The sequence below is a fragment of the Agelaius phoeniceus genome, chromosome 6, assembly GCF_051311805.1.
Source record: "Agelaius phoeniceus isolate bAgePho1 chromosome 6, bAgePho1.hap1, whole genome shotgun sequence".
NCBI lineage: Eukaryota > Metazoa > Chordata > Aves > Passeriformes > Icteridae > Agelaius > Agelaius phoeniceus.
The window spans coordinates 9,301,083-9,311,444 of NC_135270.1; the positions used below are offsets into that span (position 1 = coordinate 9,301,083).

The following is a 10,362-nucleotide window of genomic DNA, read 5'->3' on the forward strand; positions in this document are numbered from 1 at the left end:
TGGGTCACATCACATTCATTCAGCAGCTCTGGGGGGGAGCCAAGCAGCTGATTTAGGGAGCAACCTGCACAGCAAAATGCTCTTTACAGGACAGCCAGAGTGAAGGAGCTCCCAGAAGGAAATCCTTCCCAACAATCCCCAACAGAGGCTGGCTGGACAGGGAATTGCACACATTCAAGTTGATCTTGGGCATTTCACAGAGCAGTGGAAGCCAGGACTGGCTGAAATTCTTATCAGATTTAATTAGAGGCTTCCAAGCCTTTTAAGAACATTGTTTTTTCTGGGCCAGATAGGAAATCAATTAAGAGTAAATCTGCTAAATTCACAGCCTGATCGTGAACAGCACTCTAGAAAACTGCTCAATATCAGCATCAACTTCAGTGAAACCATGTGTTACTTCTTGGCTAAGAAGGGTTATTTGCCAACAGCTTTTTTTTTCTTGTTTTTCTTTCTTTCTTTTTTTTTTTTTTTTTTTTTTTTTTTTTTTTTTTTTTTTTTTGCTGCAGGGCTGCAACAATGAAGCAATCTAAGGTTTATACATAAATACAAACACACACGCATAAAATGTACAGAAGACACAGCTGGAAGAAGCCATGAGGAATAATCTTGCTATTCCCAATTCAAGGAATAATCAGCTTTGGTTCTGCGACAGATTGCTCTAAAAAATGGCCTTTAGGATGGATGTTCTGTGAGGACCAAAAGTGGAAAGACACCCATAGATTGAGCACTCTCCTTTTTGCTTTTACACAATCTATCCCAAAAGAGAGCAGATATCTAAAAAACATGGTAACAGAGAGCAGGAATGAATGGATTTCAAATAATTCCTTTTAGCACCAGGAGATTATTTGTTGTCCGTACCTACTGACACCGTCTCCATGATTTTTTAATGATTTACCACACTCCTGCTCCCTTGCTCCAGGGAAAGCAAGCCTGCATTAAAATGATAATAAAAAAAAAGCCCTAATCCTGATGATTTATAGTCTCTTACTGAGCTGTGCAAATGATCCACTGTCCTCAGAATATTAAAGCTATTTGCCATTCAAACCCAGATCCGATTTTCACAGAGGACCTCTCCCATTAATTGAAGGTTAGATCAATATCACTATTTGTAGTGTGTTTGAAATACATGCCAGGAGACATTTCCATTTTAAAATTCAACAACATATTACACTGACAAACTCATTCTTGCCTGGGGCCAACCTTAAACAGGAGATATTTTACCCTGTTAATCTCATTCTCCTCCACAGCAGCTCCTCTCACTCGCTGGGCTCAGCTTCCACCTTCACAAATTTAATTCACCTCAAAGCTTGCACCTTTCACTGCTTGTTGTCACCACGTTACAGTTCTGGTCTTCTTTGTGACAGGACTGTTGTTTTCTGTTAAACCAGCACAGAGGGATGTGGAATTTGGGTGGTTTTCACTACTCTGTGCTTTGCACACTGGTCAGTGTGATGGAGACTCGGCCACAATGTCACACTCTAGACAAGGTTCAGCATCCTGCCCAGACTTCCTGGCTGTAGATTTGCAGAGAAATCAAGAGCTTTACTGAAAATGAATGCAGGCAATCCAGAATTTCAGCATTTTAGAGTTACAGCAACTGCTAATCAATTAAGTGAGACTCAAATCTTGCTCTCACCTTGCCCTTCAGTGCAGCCAGCCCCGTGTCTCAGCCAGCAGTGAGGGCAGACAGCCTGGATGACCTCAGGGGCCTCTTCTATCCCTATTAAGAAGGGAAGAGCACTGGGAGTGGAATCAAAATGTGAATGCTGCCCACTATAACCTTTTTTAATTGTCTCAGGTGTATTTTCCACTCCTCTAGTTGGATGGGAATGCACAATCGGGAGGCCCAGGTAATGAGATCTGCAGGCTTTGCTTTTTACATGAAATGCTCATCAGGATCATCCATTATTAACCTCTGCAGCAAAAGATCACCAGGCCCTTTTCCTCTTTCATTAAAAGTTTGCCAGAATGAAAAAGGGGTCAGTTTATCCCAAGCATGGTGTCCTCAGTGACCTCAAGAAGTTTTCCACCAAGGTGATTTGCTTTCACCACTATATATTTTTCTCTCTTCCTTCCCTATTCTGTACACATGAAGTAAAGCAAATGTCATTTCTTCTTTGAAGCTCCAATTAACATGACTAACAACCATTTTAATGAATGGTTAATGATTAGTTTCAGGATTTTTCATTTCCATTTTGTGTCTCAAAAACACAAAGCTATTTTAAAAACATATTTTCTTGTATCTAGAGATCTTAAAATGTCAGCAAAGCCCCAGTAGAGAGTTCACCAACTCCAAGAAAATTTCACCACAGATGGAACATCTAACTTGGAAGCAAAAATGGAGGGAAACCTCCCCAAAAGAAACCTTAAAAACTGCTCTCTCTATTTTATGAGTGAACATCAAGACATTTGACATAACTGATGACAAGTGTCTCCCTCAGATCTTGTATCACTTACCAGGAAAACATCCCCGATGGGAAATGCAGAACTGAATTGCAGAGTTAGAGGAGGCTGAAGGCTCAGCAATCACTTCCAAAGCTCCCATTTAAAATCTCAGTGGATTTAATAAATTTCATCCACAGAAGCCATTGCACCTGGGCTGGTTTATATGTAAGGTAACTTTCATGTGGATGCATGCTTTCCTCTACAATTTGCTCCTAAGAAAAGAAGGTGTTTCCCCTTAGGAAAAAAATGTGTGAGTGGAAATGCATTCTTCTATTGGCTAGATTTTTCTTCCATTTAGAAAGAATAACATTCAAATGATGATGACAAATTTTCCTTGTTAAAGCAATTCTGAGAATTAATGGAAATTCATTGCCAAATTAAAAAGAAGCAACTGTGGAAGTAACAAAATAGTTTGTATAAAACGCAAATTAAAATTTGAAAACCTAAAGAACATCCTTCACCATTAATACTGAAAAAAGGGCAAGTAAATTCTTGGCAAATGGAAGGGAATTTTGCTTTGATCCTGTGGGGACTGAAAATGTAACTTGATTGCAGGGACCTGAGGACCAGAGTTGGTGCTCTTGACCACCACACCTACAAGAAGTCAAGACTGCAATGTAACTAATGATACTCAGGCAGGTGATAAGGCCAGCTAATAGTGCTATTCCTACATGTAAGGTAACTTATCAACAACCTGAGCAGCCATACAAACTGAAACCAGAATAATAAAGTAAAATTCACTCAGAGGCTGAGGAAAAGATGATTTCCATTTGCTTGAGAAGACATGGATACCAGGAATTTGAGCTGACTGCTGTTCAAAAGTGGGAATGAAGGTAAGATCAACCTCTCTCACTTTTAGGTAGCTAGAGCAGAACTTTGAAAAACCCCTTTTTGACAGATTGTGCAGCTTTTGCCATGAAGAGACCATTTGAATAAGGAAAAATCACCTTAAGATGGAACTGGCAGCAATAAAAATGTTAAAAAATCACCTTAATCTTCATTGTACTTGGAGGCGAACTATCCTCTCCTTCTGTATATGATCCCAAATCCCAGGATACACATGGTGGTTCCTCCAGAGAGGACATTTTTCCCACAGAGATCCTCATGGAAGTCAATATCACATCCTACAATACCCACAAAAATAAATAAAAAATGAAAGTGGTTTCATGGATACCTGTGCATTCCAGCCCTGAGTGGAGAGAAGTTTCTACACATTATTTCTCTCTTCATCCCCTTCTTTTTCCTACTGTTAAAAGGAGAGGAAGGCTCACTAGTCCAAGCTGTCTCCCTAAGAAAACTCCAGGAAAAAGACAGCTTTGTGAGGCTGTGAGGAGAGCAAGGACAAGGACAGCACCTTCCACTCACCTCCTCTGGAACCTCAGCATGGTAATTATACAGGCAAAATACTCCTGGGCATCAGCACCATCCATTGCCAATGGTGAATTCCTTCCCCTGTCCATCAGGAAGCTCCATGCCCTTTTCAAGAGAGGAGGAGGAGGCAGCAGTTGCTGTTTCATTTTCCAAATCCAATGCCACATAACATGAAATCCATGTTTTCCACTCAAAATGGATAAGGCATTTCTGATACCAAGCCTGCACACAAATAGTTGGATTTTAGACCATATTGCTGCCACATGGAACATCTCTAAAAGGATTTGGAAAGAAGAGTTGGAAAAACTTTAGGATCTATACTTAACGCAAACTGAAAGGACAGCCAATTTTGGAGGTTTTTTAAATGAATGCTGACAGTTACTACTCCTGGATCCCCTCCTGAACTGTGGTTCTTCTGTGAACACCATGTCATGCTTTCTTTGGGACTTCATTTAAAAGGAAAATCACCCAAGCCAGTGGATACCTTTCCATTAACCCAGGTCAGGCAATATTAATTGGACATGACACCCTAGGATAAATTCTTTTACACTGATGGCAGGGCTACAGCAATGCAGCAATCTAAGCTTTTTACATATACCCAAACACACACACCAACTCCAATACTGAATTTCACAAGATAATGCCTTCACCAATAAAGTCAACTTTTAATGAAAAGTATGCTTTCAAATAAAGAACACGTAAATTACCAATAATTCATAATTACTGTAATGAATTTAATGCCATCAGTAATAAACAACAAGCCTTTAAACCATCTTGAAACCCAGGTTCAGCACTGCAGAGTAATGACAGAGAAGCAGCCCCAGACACGTCTCCTGTAGGAGCTCTTCCTCCTTGTTGTTGGAAACTGGGCTGTTCTCATGGTCTGCTGCTGGTTTTTATCTCCCAGCTGTATTCCCTCCCAGCCACTCCTGCTGCCAAGCTCACAACTTAATTAATTTATTTACACTGTTGCTAGATGGATGCATAATCTTCCAATTAAACATACAACAAAAGTGGGTGCCAAGGGAAGAGCAGAGCCACATCTCCTTTTCCCCAGGTGATTCTATACCTATATTCTGTATTTAAATCACACTTACTGCTATCCCTGGCTAAATTTACCATGTGGACTTTCCCCCCAAAGCCATAAGTTTTTCAAATACAGCCTGAGTAATATATTTTTTATTGAATTACTTTCAGTAAGTAATATCTTAAATTATAATAAATAATAATAAATTTTGATACATGGAATATATTTTATAATATAGAAATAATTTCTTTTAAAAATTTTTATTCATCTTTTTACAGCCATATTAAAATAGACAGAAAGCATGCAAAAGCAAATCTGCCAAACTCACATCACCAAATTCAACCAAATTCACTGGGTTTGGTGTTTATTCTCTTTTGAGCTCATTTTTTTCCTGACCTAACACAAAACATCAGGATAGTTTTATGGCTAAATTTATTTGAAGAATAGAATATCTATATCCTAAAAACAAGTATTATACCCTAGAAACAAGTATTATTATTCCCCAAAATGAACTTGAATGGAAAAGAGATCCTCTCTAAATTTGAAGTACCTACAATATCAACATCTGTTCAGAGCTGGAGTTATTCATTAAAATCACCAGCTGTTTGAAACAATTCAGTTCTATATCAATCTTCTAAGGAAAAGAAATAATTAGATGTTTCCAGAACTGGTCTTTGGGATGCCAGGCCATCCTTCATTTGAAGGTTTGAAATACAAATGTAGGGAGAAGCTGAATAAACCAGAAACCAGTTATGTGAAAGTTAAAAAATATATACCCATAAATCAGATGTAAGAAGAAAATTACTGCTATTTCAGGCAGGAAAGAAATGAGGGAAGAGAAGGAAACCTCTGTGCTTACATAACTCCCAAAGTATGGGTGGCTTTAGCAGTGTGGAACAGACCTGGACTCATAAAGCAGGAGCCTGCCTAAAACTGTGGCAGTCCCCAGGTTTTCCCTCAAAACCAGACACAATCAGGCCCTGCACAGCCCATTAAATCTGACCTAATGATAACCAGAGTGTTAATGGATAGTTATACTCTACAAGAACCAAAACAATCCAGTGCTGATTTTATAGGTCATGAGAATTAAATGGGAGCAGCAAGCACACTGGCACAGAGAAATTACTGAGGAGGAAACATCCCAAATGATCCCAGCATTTCTATTAAACATTTACATTGTCACCAGTGCCAGAAAATGCTGGGTCCCCACACCTTCCCTGCCATCCACTGTCAGCTCCTGGCAACAAATGCCCAGGGATGGAGCATGGCCTTTGCTCTTTTCCAGCTGGAATATTGTGAATTGAAGCACAGGAGAGCAGGAATGCTCCATTCCATGGCTGCCTGTGCTCCTCCATTCCCACAGCCCCCTGTGCATCCCACATTATCATTGCTGTCGTTTGCAATGAAGGGATGGGATCTTTTCAGGTTAAGAATGATTTCTTGTTCAGATAAATCAGCCTTAGAGGCTGTGAGACTTTAAAGGAATTGGCTATAGCTCAAGGGTAGTCACAAGTTTCTTGGTTATAAGGCAATATATAACTTTCTAACTTAATAGACAGTTGTTACAGGGTTGATTTTGTTTTTCTAACCTGTCACCTTTACTTCCTTTGCTGCACTGTGGATACTTTTGTCTAACAGGCTTCTGTCCCCATGCACACATACACTTCTGTTATAACTCCTAAACTCTTAGCTTATTCTACACGACCCCACCCCTACATTATAAACACTTCACCATCTTATCAATACAGTTTCTTACTTAAGGCATATTCTTACAACCATAGAAACATAAGTTTATGATTTTTCTGCTAAATGTTTGTGTATTGTACTTTTACATCAATCTAAGTTTCTCCCAAGGCTGCAAATTAAACCCTTCAGTGTCTGTGGAAGTTTCTATTTTTCTGATTCCCACACTGCACCATTCCCACTCCTGCTCCCCCTCACACATGCGGCCTCAGCCTTTGGGGACCCCCTTTTGTACCCTGTGGATGGCTGGGCACTGCACTGCTGTGCTTTTGTCCCGTTTCTGGCACATTACCCAGGAATTCTCTTGTTTCCTCCACATCCTGGTGCTTTCAGGAGTAGGATTTCTGAACACTGGGAAGAAATTTGTGGCTTGAATCAAAATCACACAAGGATCCAAATCACCCTTTTTTTCTTATTTGGAGTAATTACAACAGTTATAAACTCTGCTTCTCGTCCCTTTCCCTACCAGCCACTTGCACAAGTAATTCCTCCATCCAAGAGACAAAAAGAAGGAGAGCTTGAGCTGCAAGAGCCCATTTAGCACATGACCATTGTTTGAGTTCCAGCACTGCCTGAGGCCTCCACCAAGTTACACCCTAAAAACAACCACACTACAGGAAAGCACATTGCACCTTTTTAACCTTCCTTAATTCCTTCTTCTAACTCAATTTCAGATGGGCTGCTCTTGCACCCAGCATTCCCCAGAGAAGGAACAGGCACTGATGTGTGCTGTGCACAGGACAATTGCCAGATGCAGATGAAGGAACATAAAATATGAGCCTAAAATTTGATTTTTTTTTTTCCCTACAGGAAAATGTTACTTCTTGCTGAATGCAGGCAGCAGGAAAATTCTGAGGTAGAAAAACATAACGGGATGTAGTTAGAAAAGTGTGCTTGCAGGAAGCAGGGAGAGAATGAAATCCAAGTACTGTGCTTCCATCTAGTGGAGTGAGTGGGCAATTTATTTCCACATATCAACTGAGGAACTCCCACTGCTCCTGGATCAACTTTGGTCTGTTCATTTGGAACAGCTTGGGTCCATATCCAGCTTGGATATGGCACAGTAACTGAGGTCAGATACCTGGGTTATAACTGCACCTCATCCTAGCAAGCAGAGCACAGAGCAACCCAGCCCTGAATCTCCCTTTCAGCAGCATTTTCTACAGGAAAACAGTACCAGGAGCATTTCCCTGTGGAGCTTCCCCCCAAACACTACAGTCTTTTCCACATACAGAACCAGATAATTTCCAAAGAGACCAGGACGCTTGGGATATTTAAGATATTTAGCAGCTTTTGCCACAGGCACACTTTGTTGCCTGGCCCTGGAACATCCTGGAAGTTGCATTTCCCCCAGAGCTCATTGCACAGTGCCAAGAAGTGGTGCTGGATGGGGAATAAAGATGCCTTCTGACCACCCAGACATGAAATGCTAACTTTTGGCAACAGAAAAACATGCTTCAAAAAAAAGAAAAAGAAAATCCCCCTCTGAAAGGATCAGTATAGGGATAGGAAGCCCCAGTCTGTCCTTTCCTCCAGAAGTGACAGAGAACGTCACACGGAATGTGAGATGTGGGCACCATCCACCCTCTTGCTCATGTAGGTCAGTTCTAAGGAGAGAAAATAACCCTCCCACCCTGCACTTCCCAGGCTTTGGTTCCAATTTCAGTAATTGAATATTTCTTCAATTCACCTCTGATGAATTGCAACCTGTATTTTTGAAAAAAAATTTAGCTTCTGTCACTGTCAAATGTTTTGCCTCAGTAGGAACTTCATGACTGCCAAGTATGTGTAAATATAAAAACAAATAAAACACCCACCTTTCCCAATCATCCCAGTTAATGATGATTCCACACTCAGTGGGATGTTCCAGTGTCAGGATGCCTCTTTTACTTTGTGCTTCATCCCCTACGTTGCTGTATTTTTGACCCATTCCAACCATAACACCCTGCAAAGGACATTATTCTAATATTAGTGCAGTTTGTCAGGAACATCAGGGACAAAATACCATTCTGAACTTAAAACTTCCTGTGAAATACTGTTCCTGCTCCTGCCCTCACAGAATGCACCCCCAAAACATTCAAGGAACTAAAATGTGAATTTGTGGGTAACCACTTTGTAATAATTCCTTCCATAAACCCTCCAGAAAGACCAAGGCAGCTTCAAAAATTAAAAAAGTGCTGCTTGTGCTCACTCAGGTGCCCAGCCAAGGTGAGCATCAACAAAATCATGGTTCTCCACAAGGAATGGGTCCCCTGGCACTGCACAAAGGAATAAAGGGAAGGAATTAGAGGTGGAAAAGATATAATTTCTCTAGATTCACTTATGTGGTTGCTCTCTCTGTCTAATCAATTCCACTATTTTGCCTTTTAACAGTGAGGCTCCCCCTTGGTGTAAGTCAAATGGTTTTGAAAAACTCATTAATATAAAGGGGATAGAGATCATCTAAAAGAAAAAGCACTTATTGAATACTGATTTTACTAAGTTTATCACATTTGCATTAGGAAGTCTGTCATGATTGCCCCAAATAATATCACAACATATGAGGTAAAATGTTATTCATCACACAGAACTTCAGGGGAGAGTTTTGACAGCCCAGAAAAATCAAAATCTGACTCATGCTATGAATACATTCCAACAGGTGGGGCTTTTCTTCCCTAAGACACCTTCATATCATTAAAACACAACATTTTTGGGAAAGAATAAACCTAACCAGCAAAGTCAACGGATCTTACCATGTATGTGAAGTATCCACATAAATTCCCACTTGAATAGGATTTCACAAAGCAAATCAATCAGGACATTGGCAGCCTTTTGTTTCTTCCAGAGAGGAAATCTCCTGCTGCAGCCCCCAGGGTCCTGTGATCCTGTAAATTGGCCTCATGACCATGGGCAAGCTCAGCCTGGGACACACACTTCGCTCTACTGGGACCTAAGCATAAATCCCACCTCTCCCAAGGGAAAATTATCTTCTAGAAAGTTCCTTTGGTTAAAATTAATTAATTGCATGCACATACCAGCTGTATCATTAGTAGTTAATGGTAAATAAACCACCAAAAACATCAGTTACTTCAAAGACTGCAGTTTTCCCTCATGGAACATTGAAATGTGATGGGTTTGTTTTTGTTGGGTTTTTTTTTGTTTGGTTTTTTTTTTTTTTTTGAGGGTAATCATCAACCTCAAACAACTAAAAATAAGCCCCAGCAAAAGTTTTGGGGAAGCATTTGTTTTGGCAAACACTTTATGAAAGTGCCTGTTCTGGGAAAAAGAACAAGAGGCAGCTGGCACAGGAACACCTCAGCTTCAGGAGCTGGCCAAGTCCAGGTCTCCCTGAAATTCATGGCAAAACCCTCCCCAAGGGCAGGGCCCATTATGGGCTATTTTTAGGACCTCTTCAGGCAGTTCATAGAAGGGAAAGATTTTATTTTCCTTTCTTTGGCAACGTCACTCTGTAAGGAAAGTTACTTCAGAAATGGGAAAGGAATGAAAAGCAGCACTTGTCCAGCAAAGTTCTTGTCCCCAGCAAGGCAAAAATTGATTTTATCACACAAATTTGGAAAGAGCTTTAGTGTGGGAATCATCTGTGGGAATGATTATCCCTTAGTCCTAGTAGCTGGTGGGTTTGAACATTCATTCACATTGCCATGAATTATTTTCTCCAAAAACCCTCAGAAAAAGGCCCTGGACTGCAATAAACCCATTATTTACCAGCAGTATCCAACATTACAGCACTGCACCCAGAGTGGCTCCAACATCACAAACCAGAGGGAAATTCAGGT

General features: G+C 40.5%; 1 long non-coding RNA gene across 1 annotated transcript; it reads right to left on the reverse strand.

The window, feature by feature from the left end:
* Positions 1-490: 490 nt before the first annotated feature.
* LOC129121139 (uncharacterized) lies at positions 491-9,808 on the reverse strand. The gene is made up of 5 exons (XR_013182669.1): positions 9,319-9,808; positions 8,404-8,531; positions 3,811-4,038; positions 1,637-3,569; positions 491-1,514 (listed from the first exon to the last, which is right to left on the reverse strand). It is a non-coding gene; the product is annotated as an uncharacterized LOC129121139 (long non-coding RNA).
* Between the last annotated feature and the right edge of the window lie 554 nt (positions 9,809-10,362).